At 45.8% G+C, this 19,221-nt stretch overlaps 1 long non-coding RNA gene across 4 annotated transcripts; it reads right to left on the bottom strand.

Moving 5' to 3' along the window:
* Positions 1-545: 545 nt before the first annotated feature.
* On the bottom strand, positions 546-2,869 carry LOC119089065. 4 transcript variants are annotated; one of them, XR_005092914.1, is made up of 4 exons: positions 2,778-2,869; positions 2,480-2,681; positions 1,824-2,161; positions 546-736 (listed from the first exon to the last, which is right to left on the bottom strand). It is a non-coding gene; the product is annotated as an uncharacterized LOC119089065 (long non-coding RNA). The 4 variants fall into 4 exon arrangements; XR_005092916.1 differs by lacking the exon at positions 2,480-2,681 and having other exon boundaries at positions 1,824-1,969; positions 2,778-2,796; XR_005092913.1 differs by lacking the exon at positions 2,778-2,869 and having other exon boundaries at positions 2,480-2,771.
* Positions 2,870-19,221: the final 16,352 nt, after the last annotated feature.

The following is a 19,221-nucleotide window of genomic DNA, read 5'->3' as shown; positions in this document are numbered from 1 at the left end:
TTATTTATATTTTTATTTTATTTTATTTTTCTTTATTAAGAAATTTTCTACTCACTCCTCATGCTCTCCACAGGCCCCCCTCCTCCCTCTTCCCATTCCCCAGCCCACCCTCCCAAGCCACTCCGCATGCCCACATCTCCCAAATCGAGGTCTCCCATGGGGAGTCAACAGAGCCCAGCTCACTGAGCCTAGGCAGGTCCAAGCCCCTTCCCACTGCACCAAGGCTGTGCAAGGTGTCACACCACAGGCACCGGGTTCCCAGAAGCCTGCCCATTGCATGGACCTCTTAAGAGCACCGTGCGGGGTCCTCAATCTGTGACTGAAGTGTTTGCTGAGCCTGTCCAGGAGCAGAGGCTCAGACGTCAACCTGCAGGAATGCCGAGGAGGAGGAGGGAGGGATGCTGGCCAGGCTCTGTTCCCAGAAACCACGCCTGCTCCTCTGCTATCTGGCTTCCCTGACTTCCTTCCCTGTGGGCATCCTCCTCCTGCTTCGCCCGCAGGCGGGGGGTGGGGGAGACGGGGACGGGGGTGGGGGGGGCGGACACAACGCAGGATGGTGCTGGAGGTGATGCTCTTCTCTTCTCTCCTGGCAGGACGCCCTTCAAAGGGCCTCTGAAGGAAGCTGCCACCCTGTCCTCCAGTGTAGTGTTCGGGTGCCTGCAGGAACCGCTCTTAAGGCTGATCCCAATCTGCTTCGGTGAACTTTCTAGAGAGAAAGGTTGTCGCCATGAAGTGCCTGGAAACACACAAACAGTCGGTCTCTTTGTGATGGGAGACTAAAATAACCAGGTGACCTGATTTTCACCCTCTGTTGGGAGCAGAGGACCGTTGGAGGTGGAGAGACCCGGTCCTCTGTTTCCTGGTGACAACGTTTTCTATTCTGGACCCATTCCTTTCCTTCCTCTTTTATAATCGTTCTTCCTCATTCCTTGATCAAATCTTTATAAGGGCCTGGAAATGAAGCCCAGATAGTGGACACACGCAAGGGGGGAGGGGAGTGGGGGGCAGGGAGAGGGTGGAGAGGAAGACACTTGAGGTGGATCAGATGTTGGGGGCGGGGAGGGGGGTCATCCGTGGCTACATAGCAATATCCAGCCTGGGGTACAATGAAATCCTGTTTCAAGGGCCAGGTGGTGGTGGTGGTGGCGGCGGCGGCGGCGGCGGCGGCGGCGGCGCGGCGGCGGCGGCACGCCTTTAATCCCAGCACTCGGGAGGCAGAGGCAGGAGGATCTCTGTGAGTTCGAGGCCAGCCTGGTCTACAGAGCGGGATCCAGGACAGGCACCAAAACTACACAGAGAAACCCCGTCTCTTAAAGAAAACAAAACAACAAAAAAGAAAGGGAGAAACTGACATGTTAACTGAGGCATGTCCCATCTAAGCTTGTTCTTAGTCTGTCCGTCTTTTCTGTCTGCTGGAGTCTTCTCCCATCCCTCCCTAACACACTTACCCCTTCTGCCTCATTCAACGGAGAACAATGGACACGTGGGGAGGTCTTTTTACTCCATGCCTGCCTTTCTCTTAAGAAATTCCTAGGCTAGAATCCGGTGGTGGCTTGGCACACACACAAGCCTCTCGAGGCCAGCCTGGTCTACACTGAGACTTCCAGGGCAGCCAGGACTGCACAGAGAAACCCTGTCTCCAATAAACCGAGCCAACCAAACAAAAAGAAATGCCTAGGCTAGAGGTGGTGGGGCTCACCTGTCATCCCCACACAAGGGAGGCTGAAGCTCGAGAGTGTGAGTTCAAACAAACTAAATAAGAACTTAAAAATCTTTACACACTCCTGGGGTGGGCCTTCCACAGCCGTGTGTAAGCGCGTTACCTTTGCTCCCATGGCCCTGTTCACTGGGTCTGGGCGTAGATGACTCAAAGCTGGATCCACATGTTCTCTTTCCTCGGCTCTGGAATGAGGCTCCTGCAGATGTTGTAGACCTAGCTGAGGAGGACACAGGAACGGCAGAGCGGGCTCTGCCGTGGGAGAGCTGAGTCAGTGGAAGCAGAGAGAGGGCTGAGGACTGATGCAATTCTCAGAGAGACGTAGAGGTGAGGCTGGAAGAGCCGCACCACCCAGCAGTGGGACAGCGTTCCGGCTCCGGCTTCCTCAGTTCAGGGGTAGCAGCTCTCGGATCCCTTGAGACTCACCCTGAACGTGGCATACACCTGTATGAATTTAGATGTATTTGAGAGAGAACCAGGGACAACCTAGCTGGGCAGTGGTGGCTCACACTTTTAATCCCAGCGCTCAGGAGGCAGAGGCAGGTGGAGCTCTGTGAGGTCGAGGCCAGCCTGGTCTACAGAGGGAGTTCTAGGACAACCAAGGCTACACAGAGAAACCCTGTCTCAGAGAGAGAGAGAGAGAGAGAGAGAGAGAGAGAGAGAGAGAGAGAGAGAGAGAGAGAGAACCTAAATGGTGAATTAAATCCCCAGGACAAGTTGTTTCCTTAGGAAGGACGGAAGAGGGTGGAGACCAGAGCTTACTTCAGCTACATCCCTGAGGACCCAGGCTCTTTCCATCAGTTGGCATTCAACATGTTGATTTATGATCCTGCTTGTTGTCTCGTGGTCTCAGTAAAGCTCCCGAGACCCCAGACATCTTGTCCTCACAGTCACAGCATCAAGTAAGAAGGGGAGGCGCCAGAATGTCAGGGACTCAGTCTTCGTCCGTGAAGACAAATCTCTCCTAGAGGCCCCGCAGAAGATCTGGGTCGCTGACACCACCCCAGGAAGGTTGGAAAGGTGAAGGTGTGGCGAAGGTGAATTGGATTTCTGTTATTACCTTAGCCCAGTTATGAATCATGGCTGGCAAGACTCTGCTCTGAGATCAAGGGTTTCCTCCCTGTACCCAAACAGAAGGGGAGGGGAAGGGAGGAGAAGCCGGTGTTAACTAGGAAAGCAGTGTCAGTCACACCTTCCCCAAACTTTGTTCTCTAAAGGAGAAAGCCTTCCCAAAGCCATGTGCACCCCTACGCCCCCCCCCCTACTCCTCAATGACTGAAGGAGGGGGTAGCTTTAGTCCATAAGCTCAAAGTCAGGCTGGGCATTACAGGGAGACTTTACCTCTGTTTTTTAAAAATGGGCAGGCAAGCTTGCATTGTATCTCCAGTGCTTGGGAGGCAGAGGCAGGGGGGATCGGACGTTCCAGGCCAGTGTGGACTACATGAGAGCCTATCTTTTTTTTTTTCTTTCATTTTTCTTTATTAAGAAATTTTCTACTCACTCCACATACTATCCACAGATTCCCCCCTCCTCCCTCCTTCCACCCCCCAGCCCTCTTTCCCAAGCCACCCCGCATCCCCACATCCCCCAAATCGAGGTATGAGAGCCTATCTTAAAGGGGGAGGGGGAAGAAAGGGAGGAAGAAGAGGAAAGAGAAAGGGAAAAAATAAGATAGGTGTGGTGGCGCACGCCTTTGATCTCAGCACTTGGGAGGCAGAGGCAGGTGGATCTCTGTGAGTTCGAGGCCAGTCTGGTCTACAGAGTGAGTTCTAGGACAGCCAGGACTGTTACACAGAAAAACCCTGTCTCGAAGAAAGAAAAAAAAAGAAGAAGAAGAAGAAGAGAGAAAGAGAAGTGGAGTAGAGTGGAGAGCGGGGGTCGTAGCTTAGTCTGTAGAGCATAAGTGAAGCCCTGGGTTTGACCTTGGCACTGCGTAAACCAGTCATAGTTGTGGGAGCCCGCAATCCCCATCCTGGGAAGGCAGGATGGTCAGGCGTTCAAGGCCATCTCCATCCACTTAGCAGTCTGAGGCCAACTTGAAATATCTGAGACTCTGATCCCTAAAAAGGGATGTGGAGGAGGACAGAAGAGTAGGTGGGAGGAAATGCATCCTTCCCCATCACTTCAGGTCATCCTAATCACTTCAGGTCTCAGCCCCATTCCTTCTCTTCTTATAGGCTGAGGCGGGTCCTGATCTCTGCACACATTTGCCCACCAGGGAAGGGTGATGTCAATAGCTTGGGGATCTGGTCCCTGCCTTTCTTCCTCTCCACCAGGACCATGGAAGAGCAGCATGTGGGCTATAGATTCAAGCTTTTCCTGTGGGTGGGCTACCCCCAGGTCTAGAGAGGAGATCCTTAATTGTCCTTCACATTCGAACCACATTCTCCGGGTTGAACTGTGTAAAGGTTAGATGTTTTCAGCTGACTTGGGTTCTCTGAAAATAATTTATTGTATTACATAGTTCAAGGAACGAATACCCAGAGTACCTACCACAGATTTGGGTTCTGATTTTTTTTTTCCTCCACTGACCACTAGTCTGAATCTGTGTCACTTATTAATCCTTTAAGAGACCCAGTTTCCTCATTATTAAGGTCACACATACAGAAAGTGAATAAAGAGGTTAAAAGTGCTTGCTACTCTTGCAGAGGACCCAAGTTCAATTCCCATACCCATATCAGGCAGCAAACAACCTGTCTAAGTCCAGCTCTAGAGAATCCAACGCCCTTTCTGGCCTCCATCAGCACACATGTGCAAACAACACACACACACACACACACACGCACGCACGCACGCACGCACGCGCACACACACAGAGGTAAAAATAAAAATCTTTTTTAAGTGAATAAACTAACAGTTCTTAAAGGAATATCATGGTTCTCTCATTTCCTTTCTCCTTCCCTCATTGGCTCCATCAAGATTTCCCATGTAGCAATGACTGTCTGTGAACCTCTGCCTCAACTTCCCTAGTGCTGGGATTACAGATGTAATTACAGATGCAATAAATGCAAACAAACAAAAACTAGTCCCTAAGTGGGCATGGTAGACTATACTTATAATCTCAGCACTCAGGAGATGGACACAGGCAGAGCAGCAATTCAAGCTCACCCTCCTCTGCAAGGCCACCCTAGGCTACAAAGAGACTCAATCTCTGCTGTGGGACGGTCTATATGTCAAATTGCTCTGACTGGTCAATAAATAAAACACTGATTGGCCAGTGGCCAGGCAGCAAGTAGGTGGGACAAGGAGAGAGGAGAATTCTGGGAAGTGGAAGGCTGAGGCAGAGAGACACTGCCAGCCGCCATGACCAGCAGCATGTGAAGACGCCAGTAAGCCACCAGCCACGTGGCAAGGTATAGATTTATGGAAATGGTTAATTTAAGCTATAAGAACAGTTAGCAAGAAGCCTGCCACGGCCATACAGTTTGTAAGCAATATAAGTCTCTGTGTTTACTTGGTTGGGTCTGAGCAGCGGTGGGACTGGCAGGTGATAAAGATTTGTCCTGACTGTGGGCAAGGCAGGAAAACTCTAGCTACAAATCTCAAGACAAACAAAAAAGTGGTGGGTTTTTTAAAGGTTAAAAACAAAGTCTGTGTGTGTGTGTGTGTGTATGTGCGTGCGTGCGTGCGTGTGTGTGTGTGTGTGTGTTTTAAAATATGGTATTTTAGGGTTTGTTTTTTTTTAATTGAGAACTTTCCAGAGGGGCTTCAGTGGTTAAGAGCACTGGGTGCTCAGCCCTGGGCGGGGGAGGCAGTGGTGGCTCACGCCTTTAATCCCAGCACTTGGGAGGCAGAGGCAGGCGGATCTCTGTGAGTTCGAGGCCAGCCTGGTCTACAGAGCGAGATCCAGGACAGGCACCAAAACTACACAGAGAAACCCTGTCTAGAAAAATAGAAAAACCAAAAAAAAAAAAAAAAAAAAAGCGCACTGGGTGCTCTAGCAGAGGACCTGGGTTCGATTCTGAGCACTCACACAGTGGCTCGCAGACTTCTGTAACTCTTGTTCCAGAGGATCTGATGTCCTCTTCTGACCTCCACAAGGACCTGGCACATACACGGTAAGCAGACATACATGAAGGCAAAAACACTGATTCAATAAAAATAAAGAAGAAAATTTTAAAAAGAACTTAATATACCATAAAACACATAGTATAGAATGCAGTGTTTTGTTTTGTTTTGTTTTCTTCAGTATACTTAGAGTTTCCCAACCATCCCCACATCTTAATTTTAGGACAGTTTTACCCAAACTTTGTATACACGAACAGTCATTTCCTGGCCTACCTCTCTTCCTTTGTATCCACCTCATACTCTATCCTCACCCAGGTCAATGACATCACTCCTGTGCCTTCTGCCTTGGCCATTTTTAGAAGCATGTGCATTTCTTTGTGTTTGTCTTTTCCTTAGCCCAGTGCTTTGGAGTTTCTTGTATCCTGTATCATGTATCAGTATCTCATTCCTTTTTATTGCTGAATAATATTCTGTTTTATCAACATCAACCCTTTTTAAAATCCATCCATCAGTTGATAGATATTTGGGCTGTATCTCCACATTAACTATTGTGAATGATTATGAATATTAGTATACATGATTTTGTGTTGACATGTTTAATTTCTCCTGGGTGGGACATAGAAACTTAAAAAAAAACTTAGTATACCATAAAACACATACTATAGAATGCAGTGGTTTTTTAGTATACTTAGAGTATAAACCATCTCCACAACTTAATTTTAGGTCAGTTTTACCCAAACTTTGTACACACAAATAACAGGATTATATGATGGCTCTGTTTCACCTTTTAAGGAGTTGGACAACTATTCCCAAAGTTGCTGCTGCATTTTATATTCCCACCAACAATGTACAGACTTATTACTGTCTATCTCTTTATTTTAGCCATCCTCACGCATTTGAGGCAGCATCTCACTGTGCTGTCTGTCTGTCCGGGTTTTTTGTTTGTTTGTTTTGTTGTTGTTGTTGTTGTTGTGGGGATTTTGTTTGTTTCTTTTGTTTTGTTGAGAGAGTCTTATTCTACAGCCCAGGCTGTTCTGAATTCACAACCTTCCGCCTCAGCCTCAGTGGGGAATTACAGGCATTCACCACCATGCCCGGAAGCCCTTTCGTTAACCTTTCTTTTTAATTGCCCTTCCTGGAAGCTGCAGCACAAATGTAGAATACAGGTGGTGACTGACAGGTGACCTTCCTATCATGTCTGTGATCTTGGAAAAAAAAATCCAGACTTTCACCACTAGATTAAGTCCAGCTCTATGTGTTTTATAAATGCCCTTTACGGGGTTGATGAAACTCTGGCTTTTCCTAGTGTGTCTAATGTTTTATCATTAAAAAAAAAAAAGTTAGATTTTTGCTAAATGCTTTTTTGTGTCTATTAAAATGATTATGTGGTTTTTGTACTTCATTAATATGTTGTGTGTAGTTAATTGTTTTAGTTATTAAAGCAAGCTTGTAGTTCCTCTGTTATTAGGTTTTAATTGCAATTATAAATAGTTGCATCATTAAAACCTGGGGAGTACTTAAAAGTGGAAAGCCAATTATCCACAACAGAACCTCAAGGTTTTGTGGGTTTCAGGACAGCCTGGACTACACTGAGAAACCCTGTCTTAAAAAGGGAGAGAGACAGAGAAATAATTCCACCTTAGGTCAGGCATAGTCATTTATGTTGATAATCCCAGTGCTCGGGAGGCTGAGGCAGGAGGATTTTGAGTTCTAGGCTAACCTGAGCTACATAGTGAGACTGTCTCAGAGCAAAAAAAGGAAACAATCCCACATGAGCACATGACAACCGAATGTGTGGTGGTGAATTTGGACGGTCAACTTGCACTGGACTGAGATACACCCAGGGGTCTGCGATATGACTTTGGAGATGAGAGCACTTGCTGTATAAGCCTGAGGACTTGAGTCCAAGTCCTCATCCCCCCATACAAGTCAAGCATGTCCTCCATATCTGTAATTCCAGCTTTGAGGCATGGAGACAGCCTGGCCCAGGAGCTGACAGGCTACCTAGCCTAGCCCAAAGGGCAAGCTTCAGGTTCAGTGAGATAACCTATCTCAGAGGAATGAGGAGAGAGGAAGAGGAGAAACATCCTTCTCCGGCCTCCGCACAAGTGCACATTGACACATGGGCACGCTGGGATATCCATACTCACATGTGAGTACATAGACATGCACCACTAACACCATCCCTGGACACACGTAACCACCTAGGCATAATAATACCCACCTTGGACACAAGTAGTATACATATATCAAAATTCATCAAATTATGCATTTGAATATTTTCAGTTTACTTAAGATTCGTTAGACTGCTTAACTGCTGAGCCATCACTCCAGCCCCTCATTAGACCTCAATAATATTATTAAAAAGATTTTGATGAACTAGGGATAGAGCTCAGTAGTTTTTTTCCCCTTAGCATACACAGAGCCTGAGTTCTATCCTTAGCACTGAGAATGGTGGCCTATGCTTGTAATCCCAGCATTTGGAAGGTAGAGATAGGAGAATGAGCTGCCCAGGGTCATCCTTGACTACATAGTGAGTTTGAGAGCAGCCTGGGCTACATTACATCCTGTCTCATTAAAAACACAAAAGGATTCTGTGGAATGATTATAATAGTTGTGTGGTTTCAGTCCCAATTTCATATACACACAAACATACGTAGATGTAATTCTGAACGGTTTTATTAAATAAGAAACACAGAGCCAAATGCAGAGTTAAAAGCCCAAGAGGTCAGAGCAGCAACCAAGAGCTAAGACCAAGATCATCTTCTTACCCCCTCGCTGTCATCCTTCCCCTCCGAAAGAGACCTACTTCCTGTGTGTTTGTCTTTTTATTGACTGTCTGTTCTCCCTTCTCATTGGTTATAAACCCAGCCACATACCTCCTCGTCACTGCCTGTCTATACAGACCTCCAGGTCTCTATGGTTGGTATTGAGATTAAAGGCATGTGTCTCCAAGCTGGCTATATCCTTGAACACACAGACTCTGCCTGTCATGTGATCGGGATTAAGGGCGTGTGCTACCACTGCCAAACTTCTGCTAAATGGCTTGCTATTAGCTCTGACCCCCAGGGTAACTTTATTTATTAACATACAAATAAAATCACGTTTCAGCACAAATAAATATGACCACACACACACATACACACACACACACACAGAGTACAGCCAAGCTGGCATGCGTGTTTAATGCACACTGCAGACATCATTCAATTACAGCGTTCCTCTCCACCTGTCAGTGAGTGCCCATCCTGTAAGCATTCCCTCCTTATTGGAACAGTCCCCACTGGAGACAGGCAGGAGGCTCACACCTCTCAGGAAGCTAGCAAAACTTACAAAGCTCAGGGAACTGAGAAATTTACCAGCTTCGCAAGACTCCTCCCTGAAGGTTCTATAAGGTGAATGGCTGGTAAAGGGGGCGCTGTCCAGTGATACTGCCTTCGAGTTGTGTGGGGGCAGCGTCTCTGGGCTGTCACCTGTGCTGTGCTGGGCTTTCTGTGATTCAGCTCCCTTGAGTCACCTGATGCTTCTGTGTGATACCCCAGTAAACTCACTGTTCACTAAGTTAGACTTGACAGTGTTCGCTCACGTGGCTGGTGCTTGGTGTCCTGACTAGGGATAGGCTCTTGCTCATGTCTTTCTGGGAAACAGCGCACAACAGATGCCGGGCCCACTTCCAGGTGTTGGCTTTCCTCCGTGGTTTTCCTGTGGTAGCCAAATGCCTTCGGTTCATGTGAGCCTCACCATTTACCTGCCACACCTCTTAGAGAGAACAGGTTTCCTTCCCTGAGCCATGAGTGAGTCAACCATCCCCCTGTTCTGTCCCTGAGCAATCCTCAACTCACCTTTAATAATGACTCCTAACCAGAGAAGCAAGAACGAGAGGTACTAGGGGGAAACACAGAGTGGTCAGCGTGGGAAAGGGTGGTTGGGTAACATGAAACTGTGTTCTTGAAGCCAACACACGCACTTTAGAAGCTGTTAATGATATAAAAATGTAGCATACTGGAAATATTAAAAGCTCAGGGGCTTTTGAAAAGTGTTTGAGGGAGCCGGGCGGTGGTGGTGCACACCTTTAATCTCAGCACTCGGGAGACAGAGCAGGCGGATCTCTGTGAGTTCGAAGCCAGCCTGGACTACCAAGTGAGTTCCAGGAAAGGCGCACAGCTACACAGAGAAACCCTGTTTCAGAAAACCAAAAAAAAAAAAAAAAAAAAAAAAAAAAAAAAAAAAAAAAAAAAGAAAGAAAGAAAGAAAAGAAAAAGAAAAAAGAAAAGTGTTTGTGAGGTCTGGAGAGATGGCTCAGCAGTTAAGAGCACTGGCTGCTCTTCTAGAAGTCCTGAGTTCAATTCCCAGCAACCACATGGTAGCTCACAACCTTCTGTAATGGGAACTGATTCCTTCTTCTAGTGTGTATGAAGACAGGTCACTCGTATACATAAAAGATATATATACTGATATCTGAAGATGGTACAGGGTTTCTCTGTATAGCTTTGGAGCCTGTCCTGGATCTCACTTTGTAGACCAGGCTGGACTCGAACTCACAAAGATTTGCCTGGCTCTGCCTCCCAAGTGCTGGAATTAAAGGCACGTGCCACCACTGCCCAGCAAAAGAAATGAATATTAAAAAAAGAAAGGGGAAAGTGTGTGTGTGTGTGTGTGTCTGTGTGTGTGTGTGTGTCTGTGTGTGTCTGTGTGTGCCATGGAATGTTTGTGGAGTTCAGATAACAAAATGTGGGAGTCAGTTCTCTCTACCCATGTGTGTCCTGGAAAATGAACTCAGAGTTGGCAGTAAATAACTTCACCTGCTGAGCCGAGCCTAGTCCACCATCAAGGTCTTAAAGCCGATGCAAGAAAGTGTCTTTCATTGTTAAGCCTTCTGGACTTTCCTGTGGTACTCTCACTCCCTCATCTAATTCCTGTGTTTTCTAGAAAACCAACTGAGAAAACCTTTGCTGAGGGATTTGGGGCATCCTGGGAGCATAAACAAGAGAATAACACTCTTCAAGACAGGTCAGCAAGGTTCCTCCAGACACTAGAGGCCAGAAATGACTGGGTATGGGGCAATTCAAGAAGAAGAAGGGAGGAGGAGAAGGAGGAGGAGAAAGGAATGTCCTGAAGGAGGGAGAAAAATCCCAACAAGATGATTTCAAAGGAAGTTAGATTATCTTGTCCAGAATGTACTGTTACCAAGTCAGGGTAGCACCCGAGGGAGAGGAGGGAATATCTTCGAAAGGTTCTATAATAAGGTTCAGAGAAACAGCACCTTTGCTTTAAACTATACTTCCTGGCTGTTTTTATCACTCTATTCCTTTACTTTTTGAGCTAGAGTCTCGTGTTGCTCAGGCTGGCCCTGAGGATCCCTTGAACTCCTGAGGGATCTGCCTCCACCTCCCTATTTCTGAGATTACAGGCCTGGCTAGCTAGGCTTCTCTTACAGGCAAATTCCACCATCCCAGGAAATACACACACACAGCACATTGCCTAGGAGGAACATTCCTTCCTTGTGGCTTTCCTTTTTTCCAAGGGAGGAAAGATTTGTTTCATCTCATTGTGCGTACAGTCCCTCTTGTGAGGGATGGTGTGGTAGCTGGCGTGGCTCAAGGTTGGTCACAGAAGCACGAGATGGCTAGCTCACCTCTCCGTGGACCTGGAAGCAGAGAGAAGCATGGTTTCTTGTTGTTTTTATTTTAAGACATTTTTAGGATACCCTATTGAGATTTCCTTCACATAGACTACAATTCATTTTTTTTTTTTTCATTTTAGCTTAAAGGAAAGTTTTTGTATGTTGGGAATTGAACCCAGGGCCTTAGGCATGCTAAATGCCTGCTCTACCAGAGAGCCACATGCCCACCTCTATGGCACTTTAAATTGACAACATATGGCATTCTTAGAACCAGTATGGCTGTGTACAAGTCCTATGTCACCATGAATGCTGTTTTAAAAGATTTGTTTGTTTTTATGTGTATGACTGCATGTGTGTATGTGTAGCACAGCACATACATTCTTTGTTCCCTCATGGGTCAGAAGAGGGTGGAGAATTCCCTGGGACTGAAGTTTCGGAGAGTTGTGGGTTGTCATGGAGGCCCTGGGAACTGAACCTGGGTCCTCTACTAAAGTAACGAGTCCTCCTAATGGAGCCCCTATCAGGGTAATTTTCACAGAGTGAACTCTCGGCAATCCTGCCAGTGTTTCTGCCTTTCTTATACAGTCACACCCACAGCAGATTTCTATTAATTGCTTTATGATAATGATTTGATAAAGATGAAGATGGTATTGGTTACTTTAGGAAATGAAATGAATGCAGATAACCACCATACCGCAAGCTTGGAATAGATTTTCAAGAACTGGGCAAGAACCAGTCTATAACTAGTGCTGTCTGTAACAGCAATGAAAAGTGCTGAGGTCTCCTAGGCTTCCCTAGTTCCTGCCTCTTACCATCTGCCCACCTCCAACATGGTCAATATTAAGGGCTATCTGTTGTTTGTACCCATCCAGCATTCTTTTTTGTGACATTGCAACTCTCTCATCCCTTCTGATTTGGAAACCACTGACCTCAAACTGGTGGTTTAGACATAGGTACAAGACTCAGACTGATGCTGTGAACATTCTGTTCCGGAAACGTAGGTGGACATGTTGTGTCTTTCCACAATGTCAGAGTTTATTGAATAACAATAAACTCATAAGCTACAATGGTTTTATTGGCTTCCATCAACCACGTGGTCTTAATTTCCCTTGATAGCTGGGTACTGGCAAACACAAGTTTGTAGACGAATTTCTAAACAGTCTTATTAAATAAAACACAGAGCCAAATACAGAGGTAAAAGTTCAAGAGATCAGAGCCTTTAGCTTACCACTCACTTCCGTCCTTCCCCTGAGAGAGCGTTTCTTCCAGTCTGACTTGTCTTTTTATTGCCTTTCTGTTCCACCTTCTCATTGGCTCTAAACCCAAGCACATGACTTCCTCATCACTGCCTGTCTATACAGACCTCCAGGTCTCTATGGTGGTACTAGGATTAAAGATTTGTGTCACCACGCTTGGCTGTGTCCTTGACCACACAGAAACTCTGCCTGCCATGTGATCAGATTAAGGACGTGGGATACCACCACCTGACTTCTGTTCCTGGCTCGATAATGACCTCTGCTCTCCAGGCAAACTTTATTTATTAACATACGAATAAAATCACATTTCAGCACAATTAAAATATCACCACACAAGTTCTGTTCTGATCTTGATTACTAATATTGGTGTTCAGATCACACATTTAATGGTAACTGCACACACACACACACACACACACACACACACACACACACACGAGAGAGAGAGAGAGAGAGAGAGAGAGAGAGAGAGAGAGAGAGAGAGAGACTACAGAATGACTACAAAAGAGTTAAACAGGCCATGACAGATTTCAATGAGTTCAAAGAGGCAGAGGGAAAGATGCAGAGACTCACTGCAGTGGTGAGAAAAGATGCTGAGGCTGTAGAGATGCTGGAGGTACACAGTGATGCTGTAGCATCATGAGATGAAGCCTGGACCACAGGCTTGAGTGGAGCTGCTGAGCCACAGGACTGTGGAGTCAAAGTGCCGGACCAGCTCCAAACAGACTGATGGATGAATAACAGCAGTTCAAGTAGGCCACATCAGGCAGTGGGGACTGAGGGGAGCCGAGGCCTCAAGGACAGTCAGGACCTTGCCAGTGTGGTGCTGCATGTGGGGTACCGTGCCTGTTCACTCCAGGTCTGGTCTTAGCACAGAAAGGCAAGTTGTTTGCCTGTTTTGCTTTGCTCTGTTTAGTTTTGTGGTGCTGAGGTGGAACCCAGCGTCTCCACAGGTTAGACAAGTGCTCTGACCTTGAGCTAGAAACTGCAGCCTCTGGCGGCTTTCAAGTCTCAAGGTCGTGCTAAGGAAACAGACTTTCCAGGAGTCATGCCATTATAAGGTGAAAGGAAGCAGAAAGGGGGCCTGTGCTGGTTAGTTTTTAACATAAACTGGAGTCACCTGGGAAGAGAGAACCTCCGTTGCGGTTCTCTGTCAGGCTGGCCTGTTAGGACAGACTGCCTTGTGGGACATTTCCTTGACTAATGATTGATGAAGACATCCCCGCCTGCTGTGGGGAGTGCCGCTTCTGCGCAAGCACTCCTGAGCTGTGTAAGAAGCAAGCTGAGCGAGCCACGGAGAGCAAGCCAGTAAGTGGTGTTCTTCCGTGGGCTCTCTTTCGCTCCCATTTGCGGCCTACATCAGTTTCCTGCCTCGAGTTCCTCTCCTGACTTCCTTCAGAGATGGACTGGTACCTAAAAGTGTGAAGATGAAATAAACCTTTTCCTCCCCAAGTTGGTTTTGGTCAGGTTTTTTTTTTTTTTTTTTTTTTTTTTTTTTTTTTTTTTTTTTTTTTTTTTATCATAGCAAGAAGAGAAAGCACCCCAAACATATGCCAAGCCAAGGGTGGGAACGTATTCCCAGTGTCATTATAAGGGCACCTGGATCCAGTCTGGTGAGATGAGCCAATAATAAATCTCTCCTCTGCTTCATCCAATTTGAATATGGTTTCAAAACTCGCTCCTCAGAATCCCTGGAGCCAGGAGCAAAAGTCCACTTCCTGAAGCTGAACTCAGATGGTTGCAGCATTTAGCTGGCTGAGTGCCCGCAGGAAGCTCAGGCTGGCAGCTGGGGGTGTGGTGGTTGGATCAGAAGCTCGGAGGTGCTTCTAGAGCAAAGAAACACAAAAGCAGGGACTTGGCATTGAGGCAAGCTCTGGCTCGTCCCCAGAGCTCATCTCTGACCTCAGAATTCCTATTGTCAATGCTTTATAAGATACGGATTAAAATCACTCTACTGCTTGCTCAGTGGGCACACTCTAGGTGTGTAATCAGGAACCCTTTATTCTTCCTAAAGCCTCATATTTACATGCAATCATTCCTTTACATAGAACAATCCTCCTGATAATGATGCCCTTGTGGAGACCAGAAGAAGGCACAGCGATGCTTGTCCTGCTTTGAGAGATTTAAAAAAAAAAAAAAATTGTACTGAGAGTGGGGTCAGAAATCCAGGGAGAACAGTCGTCTCTTTCCTTGGCTGTATTATATTAGAGTAGGGAGAATGGAATGGGAAATGGCCCGTCCATCCCTTGCAAATCAAGCCTGAAGACAGACATGGTGTTGTATCCCTGTAATTCCAGCAGATGGGGAGGCAGGAGGGTCAGGAGTTCAAGGTCATCTTTGACTACAAAAATCTTGGATTATCAAGTGAATTCAAGGCCTGATTGGGCTGTGTAACACAGTATTTTTTATAAACAAACAAATAAATAAATAAATAAAAGGCTAGGGAGATGTCTCAGTTTACTGGCAAGTGTGACAAACTGACTTCTTTCTTCAGAATTCTCTCAGAATACCCAGCACAAGGGTGAACCCTTGTAATGCCAGCACTGGGAAGCTGGGAATGTATAGACAGGAGGACTCATCAGGTTCAATGACCAGCTCGCCTAGCCTAATTGGTGATCTTTTGCTGGGCATGGTGGCACACACCTTTAATCCCAGCACTTGGGGTGCAGAGGCAGACAGATTTCCAAGTTTGAAGCTAGCCTGGTCTACAGAGTCTGTTCCAGGACAGCCAGGGCTACACAGAGAAACCCTGTCTCGAAAAAACAAAACAAACAACAAAAACAAACAAAAAGAAAGACCCTACCTTAAAGGAGGTGGAGAGTGTTCCTGAAGATGACACCTGAAGTTATCCTCTGGCCTCCATACATATGTACACCAGCACACACACACACAAACACACACACACACACACACACACACACACACACACACACACACACACATAACACACACAAACACACACACACACACACACACACAGAACACACACACACACACACACACACACACACACACACACACACAAACACCCTGAAAGTTTGACTGAGGGTAGAGACCTTGCTCTTCCTTCCTATCATTGTGATACCTGATAGGATGGCTAGCAAAACAGTATTTATTGAATGAATGGCCAAACAGAACAATGAATGAATGGAGCATGGAGGGCTTGGAAAGGGAGTGTTCAAAAAGCTCTTAACGTCAAGGTTGCATCCTAGCTCTGAGCTGTCCATCTTCGTGTTTTTTTTTTTTTTTTTTTTTTTTTTTTTGTTCTATACAGAAGTAGCTGACTTCTAAAGGGTCCTTTCTGCCCTGGGAGTCTTTTGCGGTCTCATTGATGAGACAGGATAGAAGACAGGGAAAATTAAGGGACATGAGAAGGCAAAAAATGACCCTTTCTCTGCAACCTAATTTGTTTTTCTTGTTGATGGACAGTCAAGATAGAATTGCCTGCAGAGATAATGCAGGTTTTTCCTAAAGACATCTCAAACAAGGATATTAAAAACAACAAATGAAGCCGGGGTGGTGCGCACGCTTTAATCCAGCACTCGGAGCAGAGCCAGTCGGATCTCTGTGAGTTCGAGGCCAGCCTGGGCTACCAAGTGAGTCCCAGGAAAGGCGCAAAGCTACACAGAGAAACCCTGTCTCGAAAAAACAAAAAAAAAAAAAAAAAAAAAAAAAAAACAACAAATGAGCTGTATCCAGAATATTTGTAACCTGGAATCTTCCTGTATTAGCACCCTTCCCATCCTAAATTTAAACGGTATACTTCATTTAAAAATGTATTTGTATTTTGATGTATGTGTGTGCATGTATGTGTGCACACGTGCGTGTGCCCCCACCACGCAGGTACCTGTGGAAGCAAAAGAAGGTGCTGAATCCCTGGGCCTAGAGTTAATTTTCCCAGTTCAGCTCATGTGTTCCATTTACCACATGTAGGAACTGAGTCACAGAGAATTAGACTGCTTTGCTAAGTCACGAGGTCTGTACGTTGGCTGGAGCTGGGTCTTCAGGTCTCCTGTATTTGACAACTGAGTTCTTGTTTGTAATCACTCCCTCTCAGAGAATTCCAAAGCCATGTGATGCAGGCTGTCTAATTTTATAGGGATGATGAACTTCCAGAAAAGCTTCCCAGTTGAAGTGGCTTGAGCCGTCTTGGAAGACAAGGAGGGTGTGTTCTGGTACCATGCATGAGACTTTGCATATATAAGTTCTATAAAATGAGGAGAAGGAGATAGCTTATGTATCTGGAAGGGACTATTTTCCTGCCTTTGTGGAGCCCAGGGTGTTTCCTACTGAGGTATCTTTTTTTGTGATTTAGCAATAGTCTATTGAGTAATCAGATCGTTTGTGCATTTATCATGGATGCACACAACAGTCTGGCAAGGGAAGAAGTACAGGAATTAACCTCAAACGGCAAAGTGAGGAAATCAGGGCTGCGTGTGTCTGTGTGTGATGACTCCTTTACGGCCACAAGTGGTGCGTAAGTGGCAGAACAAGATAAGGAGTTAGTGGTGTCCTGTCCTCAGGAGGAAGAGACAGGCTCTTCCGAGGATCCAGGCCAGGCTCTGCTCTGCCCAGCTCTGCACATGTGCTACCGTGAGTCCTTCCCTCCAGAACAAACTCCTCCGCACATTCAGAGCCAGTTTTCAGCCCCACTTCAAGGTCCAGCTAATTGTATAGCTTTCATCCAAGCCTGTTCCACATTCTCTCAGCCCACTATCTAAGTATCAATCAAATCTCCTGGCCCCTTTTTTCAACCAGATTTCTGCCCTGAATACCTCCACTGCCTATGGTAATTTGATTTGTTGCTGTCATCCACTGTCCCACTTTGAACTCCTATTGCCTATTTCTCCTTCTTCTCCTCTCTTTCCCTCCTCCTTCTCCTCCTCCTTCCTCTACTTCCTCTTCTTCTAAGTTTGCCTTTTTATTTTATTTAACTTAATCTTAAATTTTCCTTTATGTGGGTATATCCTTTTAAAAGAAATTTTTGTTTTGTTTTCTTTTTCTTTTTCTTTTTTTTTTTTTTGGACAGGGTTTTTCTGTGTAATAGTCCTGGAACTCTATAGACCAAGCTGGCCTTGAGCTCACAGAGATCTGCCTGTCTCTGCCTCCCAACTGCTGGGATTAAAGGCATATGCCAATACCACCCAGCAAAGCATCATTTTTTTACTTATATGTATGAGTGTTTTGCCTGCCTGTATGTCTTCGCAGGGCATCAGATCACCTATATAGATGCATATAATCAGCCAGGTGGGTTCAGGTACTCAAATCGCCATCTTCTGGAAGAGCAGCCAGCACTCTTAAACACAGAGCCATCTCTCCAGCCCTGTATCTTGTCTCTCAATGGAATGTAAACACCAAGAGACATACACTTCTTTGTGTGTGTATGTGTTTATGTGCACGAGAGTCAGATGTCAATGCTGGGTGTTTTCCTCACTTCCTTTCTATCTTAATTTTGAGACAGAGTCTTTGAACTTGGAGCTCACCAATTCAGTTAGACTGGCTGGACCGATAATTCTAGGAATCCTCCTGTCTCTGCATCCCCAGCACCGGGATTTTAAGTCGATGCTCAGAATATGGGCTCAACTCTTCATGTTTTCCCATCAGTCTTTCATTGATTACCCACCCCCCACCCCCTCATGTTTAAGACGGGGACTCATATATCCCAGGCTGGCCCAGAACTGTTTGTTTGTTTTTTGTTTTTGTTTTTTTGAAACAGGGTTTCTCTCTGTAGCTTTGGAGACTGTCCTGAAACTCGCTCTGTAGATCAGGCTGGCTCTGCCTCCTGAGTGCTGGGACTAAAGGTGTGCACCACCACCACCAGGCCCGGAACTGGTTTTATAGATCCTCCTGTTTCCACTCATGAGTACAGGCATTAGACCCATGCATTACCATGCTTGGTTTAAAGGCATCCAGAGCTTTAAAAGAAAAACAAAAAACCCAACTTTTTAAAAGGAGATTTATTTATTTTATGTCTGTGAGTGTAATGCCTACATGTATGTCTGTGGACCAAGATTGTGCCTGATACCCTCAGAAATAAGGGCATCAGAAATAAGGCTTTGAATCTTTTGACACTGGACTTCCAGATAGTTGTGAGCCACTACGTGGGTGCTAGGAACCAAATCCAGGTCCTCTTTACGAGCAGTGAGTGCTCTTAACTGCTGAATCATCCCTTCAGGTCCCATATAGTTCTTTTTGATTCTCGTGTTCACTTTTGAGATCACAATGCTTGTGATTCGAGAGTAGTTTTGTGCTCTCTCCACTTTCTGTTAAACTGGTCCTCTCCTAAATCAAGCAAAACAAATACGTTGCCAACTCATTTCTAAAGCTCCAGGGGAGTAGGGCTGTGTGATGTTGGGATTCACACAGATGCATTCAGCAATTAATAATAACCAGCACTTAATGATATACTTACTAATTGCTAGGTTCTGTACAAAATACATCACATGCATTAACTCATTAGATTCTCTTATGGCAACTATTATTATCCCCCATAGCAGAGGAAGACACATAGAGGTCACTCAGCTAGTAGGTGAGGCAGTAAGGATTCAAACCTAGACTGAGTCATACTCTAATTATGACACTAAATTTTTTTTAATGGGTAACTAAAGGTCGCTGTG

Source organism: Peromyscus leucopus, chromosome 14, assembly GCF_004664715.2.
Source record: "Peromyscus leucopus breed LL Stock chromosome 14, UCI_PerLeu_2.1, whole genome shotgun sequence".
Lineage (NCBI taxonomy): Eukaryota > Metazoa > Chordata > Mammalia > Rodentia > Cricetidae > Peromyscus > Peromyscus leucopus.
This window is presented reverse-complemented; position numbering and strand designations above follow the sequence as displayed.